Consider the following 25,771-nt stretch of genomic DNA (forward strand, 5'->3'; position numbering starts at 1 on the left):
GAGGTTACTGGAAACCTGCTGTTTCAGTGGAAAGGGACCTTGAAAGTGACCATGTCTAAATACTGTAGACACATTTAGAACAGGGACACAACATTAGCAAAGATGTGTTCCAACAACACTGTTGGGCAGAGGTGCTGAGGATGGATGGTTAGCAATGAGAGATGCTCAGGGAACTTGCAGAACTCCAACAGATAAGATGAATCATCAAGGGCTGAGTGGCCACTTGATAGTCATTTCAACCTCTGAGCTACAGTATTCTCATGTCCAAATGGGAACAAACTGACCTGACAGAGCTGCGATCAAGTCAAGTGGCACAATAGACACACGAGCATCTTGTAAATTGCTAGACTCTTGGCTATGCATCAGAAAATGTTCCTTTTGTCACTTAGGGAAGCCAAAACCGCATTGGTTTACTGATGAAAAGAGGCAACTTTCTTTATGAGATCTGTCCTCTCAAGGATGATAATAATATGGTTCAGGTTAAGCCGGTGCTCCACTACGTGTAGACTTCTGCTCTTCACATGTGAGAGAAAAACATCCTCCTGGACTTGTGAAGAAGGCATATAGCTATGTAGTTATGTTGTTATAGTTGAGGATGCAGGTTGACGTCACTGTGGTTCACAATGGGCAGTGTCCTACAGCAGCCTGGAGCAGCGTCTGTGGAGCCTTTGGAGCACCCCAGATGAGCACATCACTGGTCACTGCTGGCTCACTTTTTAAATGGAAACCACATCAACTGTTCCTCTGATGCCTGCAAGATCTGACCTTTCAAGTTCGAAACTAGGCAGGCATGACCCTTCAAGGCTGTATATACCAGCCCTTTCTGTGGGTAACTGATTATTGGGATAATAGATAGAGAATAAAGAGCTGCAATTTGTCTTCATGGCTTCCATGGCACCTTCTCTTCACCACTAGCTTTTCTTTTCGAGTGTTGTCATGGCACAGCCTCTTGTACCAATTCCTTTACTAGATCCTTTGTAAGAGACTTTTATTGTGACCCTGTGGTCCCCTTTTGTGGCCATTTATTATCCTTTCAAATTAATTAGGTCCTCTACCCCCTGAGCACTTATATGCATGTGTGTGTGCATGTGTGTGTGTGTGTGTGTGTGTGAGAGAGAGAGAGAGAGAGAGAGAGAGAGAGAGAGAGAGAGAGAGAGTAGATTGTTCTTCAAAGAAAATCATCAAACTATATTTGCTAAGACACCTGGGATTTAAGAGATTGGGAAAATAATCTTTCCCAATCCTACAGCCAATAGAGGGCTAATATCCTATATATATAAAGAACTCAAGAAGTTAGACTCCAGAGAATGAAATAACCCTATTAAAAATGGGGTAAAGAGCTAAACAAAGAATTCTCAACTGAGGAATAGTGAATGCCTGAGAAACTCCTAAAGAAATGTTCCACAGCCTCAATCATCAGGGAAATGCAAATCAAAACAACCCTGAGATTCCACCTCACACCAGTCAGAATGGCCAAGATCAAAAACTCAGGGGACAGCAAATGCTGGAGAGGATGTGGTGAAAGAGGAACACTCCTCCATTGCTGGTGGGATTGCAAGCTGGTACAACCACTATGGAAATCAGTGTGGTGGTTCTTTAGAAAATAGGACATAGCACTATCTGAGGACCTAGCTATACCACACCTGGACATATACCCAGAAGATGCTCCAACATGTAATAAGGACACATGCTCCACCATGTTCATAGAAACTTTATTTATAATAGGCAGAAACTGGAAAGAACCCAGATGTCCCTCAAAAGAGGAATGGATACAAAAAAATGTTATACATTTACACAATGGAATACTACTCAGCTATTAAAAACAATGAATTCATGAAATTATTAGGCAAATAGATGGAGCCAGAAAATATCCTGAGTGAGGTAACCCAATCACAAAAGAACACACATGATATACACTCACTGATAAGCGGATATTTGCCCAAAAGCTCAGAATACCCAAGATACAATTCACTGACCACACAAAGCTCAAGAAGAAGGAAAGCCAAAGTGTGGATACTTTGGTCCTTCTTAGAAGAGGGAACAAAATACCCAAGGCTCATACCTAACCAATAGACTGAGCATAAGGTCCCCAATGGAGCAGCTAGAGAAAGGACCCAAGGACCTGAAGAGGTTTGCAGCCCTGCAGGAGGAACAATAATATGTACCAACCAGTACCCCCAGAGCTCCCAGGGACTAAACCACCCACCAAAGAGTACACATGGAGGGACATGGCTCCAGCTACACATGTAGCAGAGGATGGCCATTTCAGACATCAATAAGAGGACAGGCCATTAGTCCTATGAAGGCTCAATTCCCCAGAATAGGGGAATGCAAGTCAGGAAATTGGGAGGGGGAAAGGGATAGGGGGTTTTCAGAGGGGTAATGAGGAAAGGAGGAAAGGGGATACCATTTGAAATGTAAATAAAGCAAATATCTTTTTTAAAAAAAGACACCTGGGTTTTACCAGATGCGAGAGGACAGAAACTTCTCCTTTGAATCATCTCACAAAAGCAACAACAACGAGATTGCAAATGCTGTAGTTCCAATAGGTTTCCTAAATCTGGAGGGATCAAAATTGAACTCCCAGGGTTCAAGGTGGAGAGGTGTGCTTTTTAGGTGGTGATGAACCAGGAAGAGCTCGCCCTGCACTCCTGAACATGTTAAAACCACAATACAGGGAACGCATTTGTTACCAGGGAAATGCACTGGTAAAATGATGAGTTCAGCTCCCTTTTCTCTTATGTGCAGAAACACACTGGTCATTCTGTCTTCTGTCTGGAGGTCACACAGCATATGGTTTTCCAGACATGGCCACTCTACCATGGACTTCCTAACAGCTAGAAGCAGCAGAAATAAATCTCTTGTTTTTCATCCATTCTTCAGTTTTAGACATTCTCATACAGAAACTCAACATGAGCTGCTGCGTTGAGTTGCAGCTTCTAAAGAAGACACCTCAACACCTCAGCTTCTAAAGAAGACTTAAACAAATGCATCTACCTAACAGCACTGGGCTGGACACATTAGCTTCATCTCAAGCACACATACACTGCTAAGCATAGAAAAGCTTCTTGACTTAGTTGTGGTTCATTTCTCTGCCAAACATCTCTTCATTACAGGGTGCCCCTGCATTCCCCTGGTGCTGCTAGTCTGCATAGTTTATCTTTAAGAAAAAATAAAGCAAATTAAATGTAAGAGATATCTGATTTTATTTATCATCAAAGCCCATAATGAATATGTGGAGGTAACAATAGCAATGATTTGTTGCTGTTGTTTTGATTTGGTTATTATTAGTTAGTTAGTTAGCTAGTTAGTTAGTTAATTAGCTAGTTAGGTAGGTAGTTAGTTTCTAAATTAGGTATACAGTAATATTTAAAGTCTTTGCAGCAGTGGTTAAATAGAGTCATGGATACAAAGCCCTGGGCACAGCTCCAGGCATACAGACTTGGACCACCCAGTCATAGGTTCTACATTTGCAACTCCATAAACTGACCTCCAGAAGTGTTATCTGGAGAAAAGTCTTGGACTTGTACTGCTTTATTTCCTTATGACTCCAGATGCCCTGCAGTCATTGGTAGAATACAAAATAACTTTCCAGCTTGGCAGAACCAGTGCGGAGAAGGATAGGTGGGACTGGAAGCAATGCCTACAGGTCTCAACACATCTTTTGCTCCCCTGCAACCCAGAACCTGGCTGTTCTTCCAATAAGATGGCCTTTTAGAATCCACAAGGCATGTTTGCTTTGAGCAAGATGCCAGAGTGGGCCCAGAAACAAAGTTAACATCACTGATTATGAACGGATCTCTGGCTCTAATTTTTGAAGGCGGGCAGGATTAAAACAAGCACAACTGAAAGATTCCCTGTATATAGAAACATATGCACGTCATTTTAGTCCAGAAACAGAATAAGAACAGCAAAAATGGACTGAGTACTAATTACATTCCAGGCATGATGTGAAGTACTTCATAATGTATATTTTATTTAATCTCCAAAACGGCCAAGAACACAGATGAGGAAACACACTTAGAGAGGTGAAATAATTTTACCAATCCCAGGGTGCTAATATGATCCCCCTACACAGATTATCTCAGCCTGAAACCCAGATTTTTATCACCAAAGGCTAATGAAGAGATGTAATCTCAAAGAACAGGCCACATATTGATTCCTAGATTAAACACACTTATTGAACTATTTCTTTTAAATTAAGCAACAGGAAGTAGGTGGGGCAAATGAAAATGAATATTTATTCATTAAGGTCATCTCTTACATAGTAAGGAATAGGGTCATGGTACAGGCTCGACCAGTGACCAAGTCTACAAGGCTGGATCTTCATTTCTTCTCCTGCAGAATATTGACTGTAACTATATCTGCCTCATAGGGTAATTCTAAGCTTTTTTTAAAAAATGAATATTTATAAATCACATGGAACAGTACCTGGCATGTATTGCCAAGTTATCTGAAACTCATATTAAGATGCATTAATGAGACTGTATATGTATAGGCCCATAAGGCTCAACAAGGAAATTACCTGCAAGCCACTTGTAGACAGGGTAGGAATTGTTTAAACTCATGGAGTCAGTGTAAAGAGACTCATCCTATGTGGAATTACATATCCCCACTCTTCAAAACAGCAGGGTTCAAAAACTGGTAGTTGAAGATTTACAAGGAAATGATCCTAGCCTCAATGTTTTGGGGAACTGATTACATAAAACTCCTACACAGAACTGTAAAATTCCCAGCTGAATTGAATTGAGCAACATGCAAACGTTTCCTTCATTACTTAATGCATTTGGAAAGGAGATAAGATTCATTGGAGGAAAACCAAAGGAACCCAGTTTTGCCTATTTTACCTAATTTTTTTTTCTTTTAAGATGTTCAAATGAGTCTTTCTCTAGAACTAAATTGTCTTTCTCTTCTACTTACAGCAGCTTGTACCAGCTCAGGCTGGTTTATCAGCTTGTCAGGTGAATAACTTGCTTGGCTACATTCCCTGTTTACCTCCCTGCCCTGCCCTGCCCTGCCCTGCCCTGCCCTGCCCTGTGTTGACATTCTGTAGTCCTTCAGGGGACATCAATGCTCCTTACTACAGCAGCAGGGCGGCTCTATTCTTACCCCAAACTACCACAAAACTTTGTTTCCAAAAGTCTACCTAACCCAGCCCACAGCTCAGCCTTGACCTCAGCGCTATCCTGGCTCCTCAGAGCCTTCTCTGACCACCTCATTTAAAACTGTCCTTATTCATCTAGTTTTGCTTTCTTCTCTTGTAATCTACTTACAAATAGGTAAGTAGGTAGGTAGATAGATAGATAGATAGATAGATAGATAGATAGATAGATAGATGCATAGCTTTTTAATCTTCCTCCCAAATGGGTACTATATCCAAACAAGAGTGTATTCAATGCTTTGTCTGCAGTGGCAGATTTAGACAACTCAAAAAGTTACGGCTGATCAGATTTGTATTTATATATACACACACAGATACGTATATGTCATATGTCATCATTAAGAATTCTATATAAAATCTTCAACACATCTACTTATATTCATGTATGCATACATACAAACACACAGAGGCACACATACTATATATATATATGTTTGTATATACATATTTCAAATTGTTTCAGTATTACATATACACATATACCACTTATTTTTTTATCCAGTTCTAGATATTTCTCTCTACCTCTCAGGGACAAATAATCACATTGGCATCTACCCATATACTTGTTTGTTCATCACTGAGTCATGATTGGGAAACATCTCTAGACATATTTCTAGCCTCCTACAATGTGACAGTAAACACATGCTTATGACCATGTATATTTTATTTTCAAGTGGGGCTGGAATAAAAATAAACAGTAGACAAAATAAATACAGTGATTAAATAATGTGTGGAAATTTGATAGACACACTTAGGGGATAAATGGAATAGGGTTACTATAAATTTATAGATAAGAGAACTGAGTCTAAACAGGCTAAGCATACAGTATCTAAGACTTGAATCTTATCCTGCATCCAACACCTCCATCTTTTCAACATCTGTTTCTAGTCCTGTCTTCAACAATCACACTCTGCAATTAGAAAAGCAAAGTCAAACTTTCCAGAGAAGCGTTGCTTTGTGTGTGCTGTCACTCTTGAATCTCACCCATTTCCAAAAATTGAATGAACTTTATTTTAATAAGAACTAAGATTCTCCCATGAACAATTTTGAAAAGCTCTAAAAAGGTACATTCATAATTCCAGAATCACAGAAGGCAAAGATTGCAGAATTATACATATATTATGCTCATTATACATGTTATATTCATATTTGAATTATATTATATAGTTATGTATACTGTATAATATAATATGATATATAATATCTATTATATTATGTATAAATATATAATATAGAATTATATAGGATCATATATATTGCAAAATGCTATGTGAAACAGAGTTTGCTTTATAATTTTAAGGCTCTTTTTTTTACTTCCAAAACAGCAAATGTGCATATGCCTAAGTCAGCTGACTCCTTTCTCTTCCCATCTGCAAATCTGGATTTCAGAGCATGGAGGAGTGTATAGTAAAAAAATTAATGTGGATCCATATTCCCCTAGACACAGAGGTACCTTTACGGGTCTGTAGCGTCGTGACTCTCACTGAAGCCTGCCAAGTGTCTGCGACGATGGCACCTCACAGACTGGGATGTTCAGGCGACTTTGTGTAAAGAATGAAGCTCTTCTCTCAGCCTTGCACACTCTTGCCCGTACCTTACTCTACAGCAACGGATTCAAAGCAGCTACCTAAAAGACTGTTCTGTCCACATCCTCATTCTTCAGGTTCAAATAGCAGACCTACAGAAGAAATCCATGCCAGGCTGGTGGGCTGACTGGCTGCGGATTGGGAGGAATGTGGTGTCGGCCATGCATTAAGAGATAGGAAGGAGGATGATCCCAGGCTCTGCTCCAACATTTACTGCACCCAAAGGCCTTAGTAATGTTTAGTCTTTTTTTTTTAACTTTTTTTTTTATTATTCGATATAATTTATTTACATTTCAAATGATTTCCCCTCTTCTAGCCCCCCCACTCCCCGAAAGTCCCGCAAGCCCCCTTCTCTTCCCCTGTCCTCCCACCCACCCCTTCCCACTTCCCCGTTCTGGTTTTGCTGAATACTGTTTCACTGAGTCTTTCCAGAACCAGGGGCCACTCCTCCTTTCTTCTTGTACCTCATTTGATGTGTGGATTATGTTTTGGGTATTCCAGTTTTCTAGGTTAATATCCACTTATTAGTGAGTGCATACCATGATTCACCTTTTGAGTCTGGGTTACCTCACTTAGTATGATATTCTCTAGCTCCATCCATTTGCCTAAGAATTTCATGAATTCATTGTTTCTAATGGCTGAATAGTACTCCATTGTGTAGATATACCACATTTTTTGCATCCACTCTTCTGTTGAGGGATACCTGGGTTCTTTCCAGCATCTGGCAATTACAAATAGGGCTGCTATGAACATAGTAGAACATGTATCCTTATTACATGGTGGGGAGTCTTCTGGGTATATGCCCAGGAGTGGTATAGCAGGATCTTCTGGAAGTAAGATGCCCAGTTTTCGGAGGAACCGCCAGACTGATTTCCAGAGTGGTTGTACCAATTTGCAACCCCACCAGCAGTGGAGAAGTGTACTAAGCTCAAATCCAAATGGATCAAGGACCTCCACATAAAGCCAGACACTCTGAAGCTAATAGAAAAGAAACTGGGGAAGACCCTTGAGGACATCGGTACAGGGAGAAAGTTTCTGAACAGAACACCAATAGCGTATGCTCTAAGAGCAAGAATTGACAAATGGGACCTCATAAAATTACAAAGTTTCTGTAAGGCAAAGGACACCATCAAGAGGACAAATCGGCAACCAACAAATTGGGAAAAGATCTTCACCAATCCTACATCAGATAGAGGGCTAATATCCAATATATATAAAGAACTCAAGAAGTTAGACTCCAGAAAACCAAACAACCCTATTAAAAAATGGGGTACAGAGTTAAACAAAGAATTCTCACCTGAAGAACTTCGGATGGCGGAGAAGCATCTTAAAAAATGCTCAACTTCATTAGTCATTAGGGAAATGCAAATCAAAACAACCCTGAGATTTCATCTTACACCAGTCAGAATGGCTAAGATTAAAAATTCAGGAGACAGCAGGTGTTGGAGAGGATGTTTAGTCTTTTTAAGACTGGGGATAGCCGGGTGGTGGCAGTGATGGCTGCGGTGTCTGTGGCAGCAGCAGCGGTGGCAGTGCACGCCTTTAATCCCAGCACTTGGGCGGCAAAGGCAGGCCTGAGTTCGAGGCCAGCCTGGTCTAGAGAGTGAGTTCCAGGACAGCCATGGCTACACAGAGAAACTCTGTCTTGAAAAACCAAAAATAAAAAAATAAAAAAATAATTTAAAAAAAAGACTGGAGATAAAATATTTGGGCAACTTCTGTTCCAATTACCTCAGAACTTTCAATTTTACAAAATAATTTTATATCTGTGTGCATATATAAACACCATAACAAACATTAATAAACATTGAAATGAAATATATAAACAAAAGCTGTTGGTATTCAAACACAGAGCATCTTTTACTGTCTTATCTAGTATCCACGTGGACATGCCTGGGAATTACTATCACTGCTGTTGATCAGAGGCCAATGCGCCCATGCACCAGGCTTTTAACAAATCATGGCATATGACTGACACCTACCAAATACCCAACGATGTGGGTGGGTTTTATTATCCTATTGTAGAGATCATAGTGATAACAACGCAGTAGCAGAGCAAATAACCCCTCCAAAGTCAATTCCCGAAAGGTCATCTGATGTCTAAGCCACCTGTGCCACAGAGCCACAATCTAAGTCACAATAGCGTCCAACAATAACTGGCTTAAAGGATTTTGCTGTCATCAATGAAATGAACATCTTCGGAAACCTGAATTTCTAAAATGCTTTCCTCTCTTTTCTGTTCACTTTGAAATGTATTGGGAGACTAAGCAATGACTGAAATCATAAGGACACCTGACAGGTTCCACTCGGGAAGAAAGAAGCAGCACCTGCTGGACAGAAGCTCAAACAAAAGGGTTACCCATCCTTAGGTTCAACTGAGGCCCATCACATTAAAGAATAGTGGGAGATGGATCCGCCACCAGCTTTAGAAATCATTAAGATCCAAGCTTACTGCAGTAGCCCACTTCCATGGATTCTTCTTTCACTCAGGGTTATGTGTTTGTTACACTTGACAGTACCCTCGGGGTCAGGACAAGCAAGACTATTCCCTTCACTGTCCACTGAAAAACATCCTTTATTAGAAAGAAATACCATAAGCTTCCCACCCCTGAGATAGTGATGCCCACACTTCTTAGAGTCTGTGACTCTTTATCACTTGCCATATAACAACATTTTTAAAATTTAAAACAATTTGTCTTATAGCGGCAGCATTTAAAATAAGCAATTCTGTGATGGAGTAGAAGGAAGCTAATTATGGGCCTATAGCATCTACTATTGATCTAGCAATCATTCAGTTTATCTCTTGTTTGGACAAGACACTGTGCTATGCACAAGGTAGGATAAGTATTGAGCAGGGACAGAGGCAAAATTTTAAGTAATTAGCCCACAGCTTTCAGTAGGAAAATACATATACAAGGTGTTATGAGCACTTAAGTGGTGTTTCATGAACTTGGTTGAATTGGGAAAGGATTTGGAAGAAAAGAAGACAGTGAAAGTAGCAAGACTACAGCTGAGGACACAATAGGGGGAATTATAAAAGCAGCTACACGGGCCTACAGACTCTGCAATGCATCATCTAATAAATATAGCAAAAGTAGACCAAAGACCTTGTAATGTAGTATGGTCTGATGTTTTCAGGCTACATAATCTAGGTCAAATCTGCATGCTTCGCAACATTTCTTTTCCTTCACTACACTAACATTTAACAGATTGAAAAAGTTACATTTGAATATGTATGTTTACACATATAGATATATGCATGTAATTACAATTAATGAAAAAAGAGGCCATGACTTTGAAGGAGATCAAGGAAGGGTCTATGGGAGGCTTTGGAGACAGGAAAGGAAAGGAGAAAATGCTATAGCTGTTGTCTCAAAAATCAAACAAATAGCAATGGGAAAATGTTTTGTTAATAATAGTATATTTTAAACTTTCATTCAAGGTTAGAAGAAAGGAGTACTTGAAACTGTCTAAATCCTTACACACTTCAGAAATCAAAGAGAATACTATAAGTTTGTAAATAAAACCCCTTTGTCTTTATGATGTTGGTAACAAATTGCTGTGTTGAAAATTCATTAATTAAGTTTGTATTTGACAAACATATCACTGTACATGTATAAAAGATTAGAACCATAAATGGAAATTCTTTATAACCTATCAGAATAGCTTATATCATAAAGTATATAGTTTTACTTTATATATGTATATGTTCTACGATAAAATTATATTGCTAAAACTTTGTCTTTTAATTTGATGACTTGGAATGATATCTTGATTATATATTTGTTTATTGATAAAATGAATTTGTTTATTGGTAAAATGAAATATAATTCTTTTTAAAATGGTTTTCTTAATTTTTTGCAAATAAATTTTGTGTTGGTTTTATAGTGCTAAAAAGTGATATAATTTTAGATAAATAAACAGATACATAGATGATAATAAATATGTATAGATGCTAGATAGAAAGGTAGATAGGTAGGTAGATAGATAGGTAGGTAGGCGATAGGTGATTGATAGGCATATTACATAAAGATATAATAGTTATAAATACAATAGTTATTTTGTGCCTAAAAGAAAAGACAAGATTACATCTACATGCTTATTTCTCTTGTTTTCTCCATTTTGGTAGAAAAATAAATTAGAGCATCAAACAAGAGTGTTTTCTCTTTAGTTTCTTTTTCCCCATTACATTATACTATAGATGAAGAAGAAAGAGGAGAAGGAGGAGGAGGAGGAGAAGGAGGAGGAGGAGAAGGAGGAGGAAGAGAAGGAGGAGGAGGAAGAGGGAGAGGAAGAGGAGGAAGAGGAAAAGGAGGAGGAAGAGGAAGAGGAGGAGGATGAAGAGGAGAAGGAGGAGGAGAAGGAGGAGGAGAAGGAGGAGGAGGAGAAGGAGAAGGAGGAGGAGGAAGAGGAGAAGGAGGAGGAGGAAGAGGAGAAGGAGAAGGAGGAGGAGGAGGAGGAAGAGAAGAAGGAGAAGGAGGAGAAGGAGGAAGAGGAGAAGGAGAAGGAGGAGGAAGAGGAGAAGGAGAAGGAGGAAGAGGAGAAGGAGAAGGAGGAAGAAGAGGAGAAGGAGGAGGAGGAAGAGGTAGAAGAGGAGGACGAGGAGGAGGAGGAAGAGGAGCAGGAAGAGGAGGAGGAGGAAGAAGAGGAGGAGGAGGAAGAGGAGGAGGAGGAGGAACTAAACAAAACAAAAAACCATGTGATTATAGAATTTGAGAGTTGGACTGATTGTTAAGACGGTGTCAGGTGTAACATAGCAGAATAACCATTTACTAATTTCTCTCACATGTAGGCCCCAAATGGGCAACGCAACATCAGGATTATAGTGTTGGTGTATGGATGGGGTGGGCCTCAGGTCTAAGTGCTGCTATTCAACTCTAGCCAGCAGTGAGAAAATTCACGTTTCTTCTTGTTCTAAGATGAGATGAAATGATGGATCTCAGAAGCATCTGCTACATGACATGGGCCATGACAGTGTCCTCAAACAACACACAGAATCATGGCAGGGATTAGAACGTGGGGAGAAAATTCTGCGCAAATCTCAGTAGAGCAAATACAAGACAGCTGTTAAATATTGAAGACTACAATCTACAAGATTGATAAGGAAGAAATTGTGAACAGAAAAAAATTAGTGTTTATAGAATATTTCCCATAAAACACTGTGCTGGGGTTGGGGGGGAAGCAATAAGATGATCAGAAATTCAAGGTCACTTTTGCCTATGTAGCAAATTGTGGCCAGCCTGGACTACATGAGTCTCTATCTCACAAAGCAAGCAAACAAACAACTAAATGAAAGAAAGGAATTAGAGAGAGAGAGAGAGAGAGAGAGAGAGAGAGAGAGAGAGCGCCTAGGAATCACTTGCTTCAGGTACCAGCCAGACTCTAGAACTCAGGGTTGATAAGCTCTGCTAACCACGCCATCATAACAGAGTAGACATTCTACATTACAAATAAACGAGCAAATGAGTAGCTAACCTGCATATAGCCTCCAAAATATCAAATACCAAGTGTTCTGTAACCTTCATGTTCTCCGGTGCCTTTTTTTTTCCTCTCCCCCTACAGAACAAATTCCAAAATGGGCACAGAGCACAGTAGGTGGCTCTCTTTAATATGTCACAGACAAGGCAGCAATGACTCACTGGATCATACATCTGTGCCACCAGCCACGTCCTGAAGAAGTTGAGAAACAAATGACTCCATGTGTATGGTGGAGATAACCTTTTCATTTTCCCTCTACCACCATCCTCTGAGTTCCTCTAGCCATGCTCTGCTTCCCTAACTATATCTGGTAAGATCTACTTTGGGACAAGGCCAAACATGGGATCCCAAATGGCTAAACATTTCTCCTAGAAGTGAATTAATAAGCTTGCCTGTTAGCTACAAAGAAAAGAGGCCTGACTCAGGAAGAATCTCCACGGACAAATAGCTCCATTGGCTTTATTCATCTTCCACTCTCTGCCTGAAGCTATCATGTCCTACATGGAGGACAGAAACTCTAAACCAGCGGTTAGTGGTAATAGTGAGGATTGGTTGCCTTGAAATGCTGCTTTTGCATACTTTATAGTTAGCCTTTTGCCCTTACAACCAACATACCTAGCATGGGATCGTCAATGGAGGAGGGGTAAATTTTGGATGAGAAGGTGTACTCCATGGTTGCTTGGAGCCTGCGCTCTAGGACAAAAGATCACTGGGGTAGAAGGTTGTGACACAGAGCTGCTGCTTACATCATGGCTAACGAGGACATAAACACACACACACACACACACACACACACACACACACATACACACAGAGGGAAAAGCAACTGTTCTGCTGATATTTTCTTTTATCCTTTTATTCTGTCTAAGCCTCCATCCCATGGGATGCTGTCTGTATTCAGGGTGGGTTCCCTCATTCACAATTATTCCTCTCTGGAAACGCCCTCCCCTGCCACACGCACCGAAGCATGTCTCACAAATCTGAGTGATTCTATGTTCTGTCAAGTTGACATTAGTGATTACACATTACATGTTCTCTCCATCCCACCGTGTCCCAGGACGTGGGGAGAGAACCAGAGACCGCTGGACCACCTGTGGCACCTGAACTTTAATCACAGAGCTGGCAACCAACCAATCACAGGAAGGCAGGTGGAAGAAGCCATCATGAACAGGGAGATCCACCTGAGAGCATTTTCCCTCCTAGTGTCTGAAGGGGCATCCCATGAAATCGATGAGATGGGAATGCTGCCTTCCAGAGCATGAGCGCGAAGTTGACTTCTGTCCTCCATGTAGGACATGATAGCTTCAGGCAGAGAGTGGAAGATGAATAAAGCCAATGAAGCTATTTGTCCGTGGAGATTCTTCCTGAATCTTCCAGAAGCATGAGTTGACTCCGGAGTCAACCCCACAAACTCTACAGAGCCTCGCTGAAGAACTGTTCTCTGAGCAAAGCAGTAAGCACATGGTGACCTGAAATTACCAGCCAAATAAGGTCAATCTAAAAATGAAGACTTGTTGTTCAAGTTCTAAGGGAGAGGTGTCAGGGTGTGACAAGGAAGAGCACGAAGGAAACTGAAGGAGAACTCAAGGAAGGGCCTGAACTATGTTCCTAGGGCAGAAATTCACCAACCATGTGGCCTGGGAAACCTCTTATTTCTGCAAATCTCACTTTAATTTTCTTTCCCAGGAATTGAGATAAGCTAAGAGAAGGTGTGATTTAATGAGCAGGTCTCTACTGCCTGCACTTGATATTATGCACAAAGCTTCGTCTTCATGTGAGAGCCTAGCATAAGCATTTTTAAGTCATTTCAGAACTGGATAAAACAGACGCTCTGATAGTTGAAACAATTTTCCCAGTAACGCCCATGGGAGGTCAGATCCAGAATTTAAAATCAAGTAGCTTGGACCACGCCATAGGACCTGCCACTATTTCTATGCTTGCTGTGAGCATCTACACACACACACACACACACACACACACACACACACTTTGGGTATAACAACATGTATCAGGAAGGATAAAACTCAATATGCTTTCTTTAAAAACACAGAAGCAAAGGGACTTTGCTTTCAATGCCCATTCCAACTCCTTGTTTGACCTTATTTGGAAGAGTTCCCTTGTCCCCACAAGTCCCTGGTTTCCAAGGCACACATTCAGACATATCCTGGCCAAGTCAACACAATGTGAGTGCAAGGAACAAGGTGACAAACAGATGTGTCCCTGTCTTATAGCAATGTCTGGTACAGGAGGTACCTAGTGGACATCAGCAAACCCTCACCTCCTCTCAAGATGTATCCCGCCCCTTCCCTGGAGTTCATCAATATTGCACGCAAGTGCTGTGGACTGTGAAGGAGGCAGCCCCTTATAAATGCTAACTACTCATTTCAGGGACGGGCAGCGTGGCCAGTAGATGGTAGTAAATAATCATATGGATCAAGATAAAATCAATTGCCATGCACATAGGATGGAGGAATCTATGGAAGCTGCTTAATTTTAAAAGACAAGTAACACAGGAAGGCTCATGTGAGCGCATGTGTGTGCTTGGGCTTAAATAAAGCAAATTAGTATCCAGGGGAGACCGAACTTAACAGTGTTACCGAACAATATGCAAAAATCCCCTTGCTTCTTGATGCTAGCTAGCTAAAGAATATGAAGTAGAGACAGACCTAAGAGCAGGAACAGAAGGCTTGGCACAATCTATGGCATTGCTACAACTTCAGGCTTCTTCTTGCTGTCTTTTTTATCCTTTATCAAACATAAAAACCCTCTTTGCCAATGTAGGATGCCTCCTATCAAGGCAGTTCCCAGGCTGGAGGCTTGACCTCAAACCGAGGAGGAATTCACATTGCTCAAATGCCAAATTTACAAGCAACATCTACCTGTGGACCATGCTCAGAAAACACTGTGGAGAACTGCTCAGGCTTGCCAGGTAATGATGCCTGCTCCCACACCTGAACACCAGAGGACTTCCATCCACATGACCTCCCCATACATGTGCATCATGTGCTTGCAAACACACACACACACACACACACACACACACACACACACACACACACACATTGTCTTTTGCCCTCCCCACACACAAGCACACACATACACACACAAATAATTGAATGCAAAAAATATTTTTTTCAATGCTCAAACTCGAAAGGGTAAATATCATTCTATTTTTAGATTAAAAAAAAAAAGTCACACCAAGGTAGTGGGAAATCACCCTTCACAAATCTAGTGAATCCAATATCAGTACGGAGCACTATTTGCCAAAGTCCCCAGGCCAGGCACCCACTCTGAACATATCACTTGAACTGTTCTATTCAACTACCCCGAGCACTCACAGGGAGCATTCTAGTGTCCATTTTGCTCCTTGAAATAGGCTCGGAAAGGTGAGCTAAACTGCCCCTATTTACACAACCAACACAAGGCAAAGGCACAGACACAGAGCTAACCTTTTCAGCTTATTATTAACCATAGCGTATTGCACAGCAAAGCATCTAATGTTTTCCGTGGCGCCTTGGTTCACAATTTCACAATCAGTGGGTTTGTGGAGGGAAGGGGGCAACTGTCTCCTAATGGAAACAGCAGAAGTTTGCTTTTGTGTTTTTGATTTTCTCTTTAACTCGGCTTCCGTATTCCCATCCAGGACTTAGAGGTAGAAGGAGGCTTCAGTGACCACTGTAAATCAGCTGTTCTAAAGGATAGGCATCCCATATTCTGTCCCCCCACCCCCCACCACCACCGCAGGGGAAAACAGTCCCTGCTATCTCCAAGACTGGGAGAGTAGTGACCAGTCCCTGAGGTCTCTGCCCACTTCCTGAACTCACCACCTGATAGAGACCCTAGGAAGGAGCGTCCCTCAGAAGAAAAAAAAAAAAAAAAGCAGGTCAGGAAAGGAGCTAGCAAGGCTGCTGGCTGGCAGCCTCTCCCCAGGGCTGTCATAGCTGGGACTGCGAGCGAGCGAGTGTGCGAGTGTGCGAGCGACGTGATGGAGTGGGTGTGCGGGGACACAGCCTCCTGCTCGCCTCAAGCTTTCACCAGCACCCTTGAGAACCCTAGGCACAGGGAGACTGGAACGGATCCCTCAAAAAGGCTGAGAACCCGCACAACCCCGGGCGAAATAAGCCTCCCGTTCGCTAAGTTCGAACCCCGACCGCCCTAATAGCTAGTAGCCTGATTTGTTTAGCCTGGCCTCTGTCTCGCCCCGTGTCTCAGTTTTGCGGTCTGTAAAACAGAAGCGTTGTGGAAGCCGATCTACAAGAAGAACCGGAGTTACTGCGGCTGGCCATTTCAACCCAACCCTCCCTGCAGAGTAAGACTCACCTTACTAGGCGACAGCGACCAGATGGGTGCAGGGTGGCCGGCCACTGCCTCTTTCAGAGCCCTGCTCCAAGCTGAACCCAGGAGAGCCAGATGCTGGCAGCCTTCCCCGACTAGCCTCTTACTTTCCGCCGCACTTTCTTTTTCCCCCTCCGGAGCTCCTCCCCCGCCACCGCGCGATTGGCCCCGGGATCCGGCCACAGGCTCCACCCGCCGCGGTGACTCGAGCTCCGCCCGCGATCCGGGCTTCCCAAGATTGGGGCTGGGGCGGCACGCGGGGCAGTCCCGCCCGCTGCGAGGAGGAGCCGCGTGGGGCCCGCCCGCCTGGTTGCGCTGGGTGCCCCCGCGTGGGCCACCCTGGCTGGGGCGGAACGCGCATGGAAGGGCTAGCCCTGCAGCCGGTTGGGAGCAAGACCAAATACTCAGAGCAGGTATGGAGCCTCTGCACACCTAGGCTCACGGGTATGCTCCACGCAAGATTGCGGTCCTGCAACCCAAGTGGATCCTAGCCTACGGTTCCCTTGGTCTGTGTATTCACCTGTCACACACTAACGGCCCTGAGTCGATTAAGGTTGCACCCCAGAGAGAGGCCACCAAGTGCGGGAGGTCCTAGAGCAACAGGAACCAGAAGCAGGACAGCTTTTTCCTCAGTCAGCGTCAGCGCTATCTTGCTCTGCTAAAAGTAGCAGACACTGGAAAGAGAGCACCCATCCTGACAGTAGGACGTTATCATATGGTCCACTGTTCATAATCAGCGATTAGTATAATGAGAGACAAAAAGCTAGCATTCAGGGCGAGTAAGCTGACAAAGACGAATACATAGGTGATTGAGTGGAATAATCGATTACAGAAGAAAATAATTTTCTATTCCTTCATTTTCCTCTCTCCGGGTCCTTAGAGAAGCTTTAGCTGCCATCTGCACTGTATACTGCAGTTATGTAATTATCTGAGGAGCTTTATAATGGTCTTCCTTAAGTCAATTTCCTTGTTCAAAAGCCTCCTCGAAAGCAAGGCCCCATTTCAGAGTATCCCCAACTCAGGCAATCTGCCAAACATACTTGTCTCTTCCCACAGGCCTTGCTCCTTGCACCTCCTTGAAGTCCTCTCCACCCTCAAGCTACTTAACTGTGTCTTACTAATTTGTTTATTCAAGAAATTGAGTCCCAGACGAGGCAATTAAGCAATGAGGAAAGGGGTGTAAAAGGAAAGGAAGGGCATGTGTGCAGGGGAACAAAATAGGAACCAAGAGATGTCAGTCAGCCTTACTAAAGATACTGGTGGAACCTCACACACTTCCCGACATGGTGGAGCATTGCTTACATTTACTTTGCCGTAACCAAAAGAACAACTTAAGTGATGGAAACATCGACTTTGACTCTCAAGTATACACTTTGTGCTGCATTGTGGGAAGAGGGGAGGCTGTGCACTTTCTGGACTACCAGAAGCAGAGGGAAGGAAGGAGATAGAATTGTCGCATTCTGCTGCACCAACCTGCTTGCTCCAACTAGAGCAGGAACCTAACTGTCCAGACTCTCCCAAAACAGACCAGTTATTCGACACACAAACCTATGGGAGGGGTGGCATTTCATATTCACATTGCAATATCTTCCTAAAAGAAGTAACAGAGATGCTCACATGTCATTCTGACCTCAAGAAAATTTAACTGTTACATTATTATTTTATATCTGGATATCCGACACACAGTCCATGCCCACAAGATTGTCACTGATCCCAAGAAGAAATGATCCAGAACATTTTTAAAGTTACTGGGGATAAGCACAAATAAAATTCTTTGATTTCTTTCTCATTCATTAAACGTGTTCCAGGCACCAACATTTTCTTTTAATGCAGTGCACTTATTAAGGACTACACTAATGCTTTTGTAAGTTACCTACAAAATAGAAGGTGTAAATCAATCACAATGGCCTCAGATATATTAATTCACTTAACTCTCACAGCAACTGATAGGGTGCTATGCAAAAAAGGTGAAAAAATTTAAATAATTTTCTCAATGATATAAATCTAGAAATGGAAGGTGCAAAAATCAGGGCCCAAGCGCCAGCATCAACTTTCCAAAACACCCACCTAGACAAAAATACCTTGAGTTACCTAGAAGCCAGAAAAAGTATGGCTGTTGCCAACGGACCCTGGACATTTAGCAGCTGCATATAACATGGAGATAGGAGGCATATTAAAAAAACATAGCATATTATGATTTCATTCTACATATATAGTAGAAATAAAATAGTTAGCCAAAGCTATATATTCATATAATACAGCATTTATTGTCATACTTACTACATCATGAGCATATATCTGAAAAAAGGCTTTGATTATAACTAACGGGATAAAACAAAAGTTAATAGACATATGGATAACAATTAAAAGGAATGTGAAAAACAACGCAGTGTGGATTGTGTGCTGACTGTTGATATGACATAAGGTATCATCATCTGGGAACAGAGCCTTAATGAAGACTCTAAACTTGGTTGGTCTATAAGCTGTCCAGTGATTGGCTTAACTGAGACAAGAAAACCCACCCCAAATGTGGGAGGTACCATTTCATTGGCTGTGCTCTGGACTTGGTGACACAGAGCGGGCTGAGCACTGCCATGCAGGTCTTTTTTTTTTTTTTTTTTCTTTTTTAAATTTTTTTTAATTCGGTATATTTTTTATTTACATTTCAAATGATTTCCCCTTTCCTAGCCCTCCCCTCCCAAAAAGTCCCGTAAGCCCCCTTCTCTCCCTCTGTCCTCCCACCCACCCCTTCCCACTTCCCCGTTCTGGTTTTGCTGAATACTGCTTCATTGAGTCTTTCCAGAACAAGGGGCCATTCTTCCTTTCTTCTTGTACCTCATTTGATGTGTAGATTATGTTTTGGGTAATCCAGGTTTCTAGGTTAATATCCACTTATTAGTGAGTGCATACCATGATTCATCTTTTGAGTCTGGGTTACCTCACTTAGTATGATGTTCTCTAGGTCCATCCATTTGCCTAAGAATTTCATGAATTCATTGTTTCTAATGGCTGAATAGTACTCCATTGTGTAGATATAACACATTTTTTGCATCCACTCTTCTGTTGAGGGATTGGGCTTAAGCAATTGCTTTCTGCTCTGGACTGCGGATAAAATGCCATTCTCTCGGGCTCCGGTCTCCTTCTCCACTCACGTGATTGACTGAGATAAGGAATTGCGAGCTAAAGCAGCCCCTTCTCTCTCAGGTTGTTTCTGTCAGGGTATTGTATCACAGCAGCAGAAAAAGGAAACAAACAAAAATACTAAACACAGTCATCCTTTCTTCCCTTTAAATATTTGGTTCATTATTGAAAGATCATTCTCTAAATAAAACTGTCCTCGATTATCCATCACATAGTGGATATTCCATAAATAGTTGTCACCTAAGCAAATGAATGAATGACTGAATATTCTGTTTTATTGTTGTTCAGTGTCTGGACAGCAGAAGTTCTGGACATGCAGAAGATACACAATAAGTATCTTGTAGTTGATTGAGGTGTTTGGGGACAGTCACCACATTTCCCTCTTTCTGCCTCTTTAGGCAACCTTAATTAGCTTAGCAAAGCTAGAAGGGGCACAGGTTTGATAGTTATTTTTCCAACCTCATTGATCAGGATGTTATCACTAAGATGCCACTGTGAAGGTCTCTAACGACCTTGTTAGCATTCAGAGGTCACCCTCCAGTCTTCATCTTGCTTGACCGCTCAAGCTGCATTAGATACATTTGACCCATTGATCCTTTACTCTCAGTCATGCTTAACTCTTGTTTTTCCTCTGCCCCATCTGCTGCACTTCATGGGCCTTTCGATTAGACCTCTCTCTTTCTAAAACCAGGGACTATCTAGCTCAGCCTACGGAATGATTCTATTCCCTCTCTCAGGCATCTTATCTAGACACACAGCTTTCTAAAATATCTATATGATAATGACCTGCAAATTTAAATCTTCAGCCCAAAGACTAACCATACTGTTTGCCTTCTTCATATACATTCTTGATATTGCCTGTACATCTCAAACCTCACATATTCAGAATCAAGCTCATTAAGGGCAGAGTTTCTAAAGCCAGACTGAAGCAGATTTCATATTCTGTAACACGTTGACATAAAATCACCATGTTACTTCCTTTTTGTCTTAGTTTTATGCTCCGTAAAATAGGAAGAATAGTATGTTTACTGTAATACTCTTTTAAAATTAAGTACCATATGAGAATAAAAATTTTAGGACAGAGATCTTGGGACAGAAACTATTTATAAATACTCATTATTATTTTTATAGAAATTATATGAGTGGTGCTGTTGGAACATTTGCATACAGGCATGAGACCCTTGGTTCGAGCTCCAGTACTACGAGAAAAACACAAAAGAAATACATCATCTTTGCTTCCCAAATATTCCACAATTTGTCATCACATTGAGCTGACCTCCAGAGTCCTCACTAGAGCCAATATAACGTGACGTAATCCTGTGCTATGCTATTTCTTAAATCTGTCACTATGTGGCCTCTGCACTTACTCAGGTCCACTACCATGCTTCCCACATCGGGATTTTCGCTTCTTTGATCTTAGGGCTTTATTGCTGTGAAGGGACATCATGACCAAAGCAACTCTTTTTTTTATTGGATATTTTCTTTATTTACATTTCTTATGTTATCCCCTTTCCTGGTTTCCCCCATCCTGGAAACCCCCTATCCCATCCTCCTTCCCTCTGTTTCTATGAGGGTGTTCCTACTCTGGGGCATAGATCGAGCCTTCACAGGACCAAGGACCTCTCCTCCCATTGATGCCTTACAAGGCAATCCTCTGCTACATATGCAGCTGGAGCTATGTACTCCTTGGTTGATGGCTTAGTCCCTGGGAGCTCTGGGGCGTCTGGTTGTTTGATATTGTAGCTTTTCTTTCGAGGTCGCAAACCCCTTCAGCTCCTTCAGTCCTTTCTCTAACGCCTCCACTGTGGACCCCATGCTCAATCCAGTGGTTGGCTGTGAGCATCTGCCTCTGTCTTTTTAAGGTTCTGGCAGAGCCTCTCAGGAGACAGCCATATCAGGCTTCTCAAAGCAGCTCTTATAAAGGTAAATATTTAATTGGAGTTGGCTTACAATTTCAGAGTTGTAGTCTATTATCATCATGGTCGGAAGGATGGCAGTGTCCAGGCAGACTTGTGGATGGAGGAACCAAAAGTTCTACAACTTGATCCAAAGGCAATCAGGAGAAAAGACTACTTTGTCTCATACTGGGCAGAGCTTGAGCATATATGGAGGCCCTGCCTCCACAGTGACACACTTCCTCCAACAAGGCCACACCTCCTAATAGTGTCACTCCCCGCGCCAAGCATATTCAAACCACCACACCGTCTGTTCTTTATTCTTGAGATGCTTTTCCTACATGGTGTCCCTGTCACTCACATCTTCCTGCTTTAGTCAGGTGCCACTTCAGGGAAGTCTTTTCTGAGATCGCATGGAATCCCTTTATTCTCTTATGTTAGTTACATTGGAATTTCTCTATGTATTGAATGCCTTTCTAACTCAAATGAAAGTTTCACAGGGGCAGCTGCCTAGCAAAAGGGAAACAACTAGCAACAACAACAACACCACCAACAGCAGCAGCAAAAAAAATCATTTAACAAGAGCAGCTGTCGAAGTATAAACCCAACTCAAAACTTTCATCTTACTAATACTTTTATTACATTTATTTATGTGTTTTATTTATTTATTTATTGTTTATTTGTTCATTTATTCATTGTATGTGTATATATGTGGATATGAGTGTGTATATGTGTATGTGAAAGCATGTGTTTGGGGGATGAGTGCTATAGCACAAGAACCTTTACCTGCTAAGCCATATGATTGGTTCCATATGGTCCAGAATTATTATATGACAAGAGCTTCTGGGTCTTATCTAGAAATCCATTTGTGTGCACAGGGGTCAGTTGGGAACCCAAAATGGAAGAACATGAAACTGTCAAAGATGAAGTCTGCTGTTCATTATAAGGCAAGGAAGCAGATTTGATTCAGTTACCACTCATAGTAGGGGAATGAAGCAAATTTCATTCCTTTGGATGCAGAACTGGACATTGCAAAGGAACATTGTTTGGGGCAGGTAAGATGAGTAACAGCAACTGCTGCCAAGCCTGATTACCTGAGTTCAGTCCTCAGGACCTGCAAGACAGAGGAACACGACTGACTCCTACAAGCTATCCTCCATCCTGGACACGAGTCATGCCCATGTATACATAGATATACACAGAAAACAAATCAGTAAATGTAATTTTAAAATCTGGGGAACAGTGCTCACTATGAAATGAGGAGGTGGGCCATGGTTGTTGGGGAGCAGTTTCTGCCCTTCACAGAGACAGGGAGACTTTCTTCTGGGTGATTACATCTAAGAGTAATGGTCCCAACCCTTGAGATAATATTGAGGGGTAAGAGATTAATATTCACAAGGGTCATCACATTTAATTAACAGTTTTTTTAAGTATTTGATACACAGTGACATCATCAGTTGACATACCCATGTGCATGGGTAAATCTTACAAAGCCCCACCCTAGAGGAAATGCTACAGGCAAGCAATTAATGGCTGCCAAGAGAGACAGAATTAGTCATTTCCAGGGATGATCCTAATACGTTATTCAGTCCCAAGTGGTTGGCCCCACACACATACATATACAACTCTTTTCAGAAAATATTTTAAGGGAGTTCGGAGCTTATTATCTATCGTGACCTGGCTAGACAGGCATGTTAGTCTCCCAGAATCATAGAGATTTCAGGCATTTCAATTGGGTCTGGATCAGCATAGGACCACTGCTGAGCTATTACCGGGCATTCTAGGGTTCAGTATTGCCTATCTCTCTAGTTGTGAGTAGAGACAACACCTGCAGAGTGCTGCAACCCCCAGAGGATAGACAGTTCTACAGCAATCCTAGACAAGTAGCAGACCTGCTCCTTCAAGTTCCTGTTTCTTCCATCTTTGTCTCTCCTTTCTTGAGGACTTGTCTTTCAGTGCTAGCCCTCCAGTGTCCCCAGAGAGGCCTGCTTGTCAGGAACAGGGTAACAGTTAAAAGTAGGTTTTCCAGAAGAGACTGGGTGGTTTGGGCTGCTCTAGAGCTTCGGGCTACTGTTAGAAAAGACCTAATTTTCTCACCTTGCTTTTCTCCTTCCAAACAGGAATGTTGAAGAAAGGTCAGGATTTTAATAAAGTCTTAGAGGGTGGTTACTATGCAGTGTTGACACTTGACTACTGCAGGAAATTTAAAGATCAGAACTTTGCATGCAAAGAAAGAAAACTTCCCCATTATACTTCTTCTTAGCCTTGTAAGTGGTTAACACCATTACCAGCTTCCACCCACAAAATTTTAACCTCAATTAAAGTCATGTTCTCCATATAAATATTGTCACCTGTGTTATCCTATACAGAAAGCCATTACAATATTCTCTTGGGCAGACCCTATCTATATTGCTCACAATCTGGTGAAAACCCTCAGTCAGCAACTGTGTTAGAGTGCTGATATTTCCTTATTCTTAAGCTGTATTGTCCATGTGCATCAGGAAGACTGGCTGATGCTCTGGTAGAAAGTAAGTCATATTATTAATCTACACACCAGAGTTTTCAAATGGTCATATGGGAATCTGCAATGCCCTGCAGGATTCTCCCTCTGGCATCAATGTTGAGAGATTTGGTTTTTTCACTTGCTCATTCATCCTTCCAAGAATTAGTTAAACGTGTATGCTGAGGGAACTAGGAACATTGCTGAGATAGCTTAGAGATGTTTCTTTATTACAGGCCAGAAGAGAAAGCAAATAGTTACAGTGTCACCTTGCCACATATGACTTTGGAATGAAAATATAAAATCATCTCTCCATGTAAGAGAGTGGCATGCCTTTGTAACATGAATACCTCAAGAAAGTAAAGACTTCGCCTCCGTGGTTCTGTTCTCTTCTTATCAGAGCAAATCCTTCAGCGCCGGCTGACCAGGACCACAGAGTCTCTGAAACTTCACAAGCCAGGCCTCCATCACTTTCACTGTTGTCAATATTCCTGTCTTTCCTGGCCCCCAAAAAGCCCAATACATTCTGAGCAGTCAATGGCTTTCCCAACCCTAAGTTTCAAAACATTTCTACTTAAACAAAACTCTCCACTTAAACAACATAGTCAAGTCCATTATAGCAACATCCCTGATACTGTCTTAGTTGGGGTTTTTTTGTAGCTGTGATAAAACACCATGACCTAAAGCAACTTGGGGAGAGAGAGGCTTATTTGAGTTTATAACTCTCCAATTACACTCCATCTGAGGAAAATCAGGGCAGGAAGTCAGGACAGGAGTGTGGAGGCAGGAAGCTGGCGGGAGGAGTGAAGCAGAGCCCATGAAGGAGCCCTACTTACTCACTTGTTTTTTGTGACTTTTGAATCTAGTTTTCTTGTTCTTCTCAGGACAACCTGCCTAGAGCTGGTGTCAGCTCAGGCTATTATGAGCTCAGCCTATCTTCATAAACTAGTGATCAAGAAAAGGTACTACAGAATTGCCTGTGATTAATATAAGGGAAGCATTTTCTCAACTGAAGTTCCTTTTCCCAGATAACGTTGAGTCTAGCTGAACAAAAGAAAACCAACCGAACAATAACAACAAACCCCAACAAAACTAAAAACAAAGAAACAAGTAAGTAAAACAAAGCAACAGAGAGGAAACTAACCAAGACAAAGCATAATCTGCTTCACTTTATGTTGTTCAAAGGGAGATTTCTCTTGCTTGTAGTGAGGAGAGAACTGACTCACGGAAACTGATTTACAGAATGCTACACAGCCTGTTAGTGTTGAAACCAACACTAAATTCCAACTCCAAGAGCTGCAGGAGGTAACACTCCCTTCATACCGCAATAACATGCAAGAGAGAGCACAAATCAAGTGCCCTTGGTATACTTGGGATGCTGAGCTAGGAAAATGGCCTCTGTTCAGAAAAGATCAAGAAGAGAAACAGATAACACTAGCTTGGATTGGACAGGCAGGTGGGATTATGTTTCCAGGGATGTGGCAGCATTAATGTCATCTCGATCTTCCAGCGGAAGTTGAGGCAGGAGAATTGCAAGTTCAGAGCTGGCCTGAGTGAAGTGACTTTGGGCCCAGTCTTGGTTATTTAACAAGACACATCTCAAAAGTGAATGGGGGTATGGGAGAGGTTTGTGGCTCAACAGAGAGAAGAAGGGAAGAATATTAGTTCAGTGCAA

The 25,771-nt window shown here is 41.9% G+C and overlaps 1 protein-coding gene across 2 annotated transcripts in view; it reads right to left on the reverse strand.

The window, feature by feature from the left end:
- Il1rap (interleukin 1 receptor accessory protein) overlaps positions 1–16,691 on the reverse strand; it is a 139,473-nt gene extending 122,782 nt beyond the window's left edge. For both annotated transcript variants that reach the window (XM_052158748.1, XM_052158749.1), the window contains exon 1: positions 16,546–16,691. The gene's annotated coding sequence lies outside the window, so the exon portion shown is untranslated. The remainder of the gene's footprint in view (positions 1–16,545) is intronic.
- Between the last annotated feature and the right edge of the window lie 9,080 nt (positions 16,692–25,771).

This window comes from Apodemus sylvaticus, chromosome 15, assembly GCF_947179515.1.
Source record: "Apodemus sylvaticus chromosome 15, mApoSyl1.1, whole genome shotgun sequence".
NCBI classification, from domain to species: Eukaryota; Metazoa; Chordata; class Mammalia; order Rodentia; family Muridae; genus Apodemus; species Apodemus sylvaticus.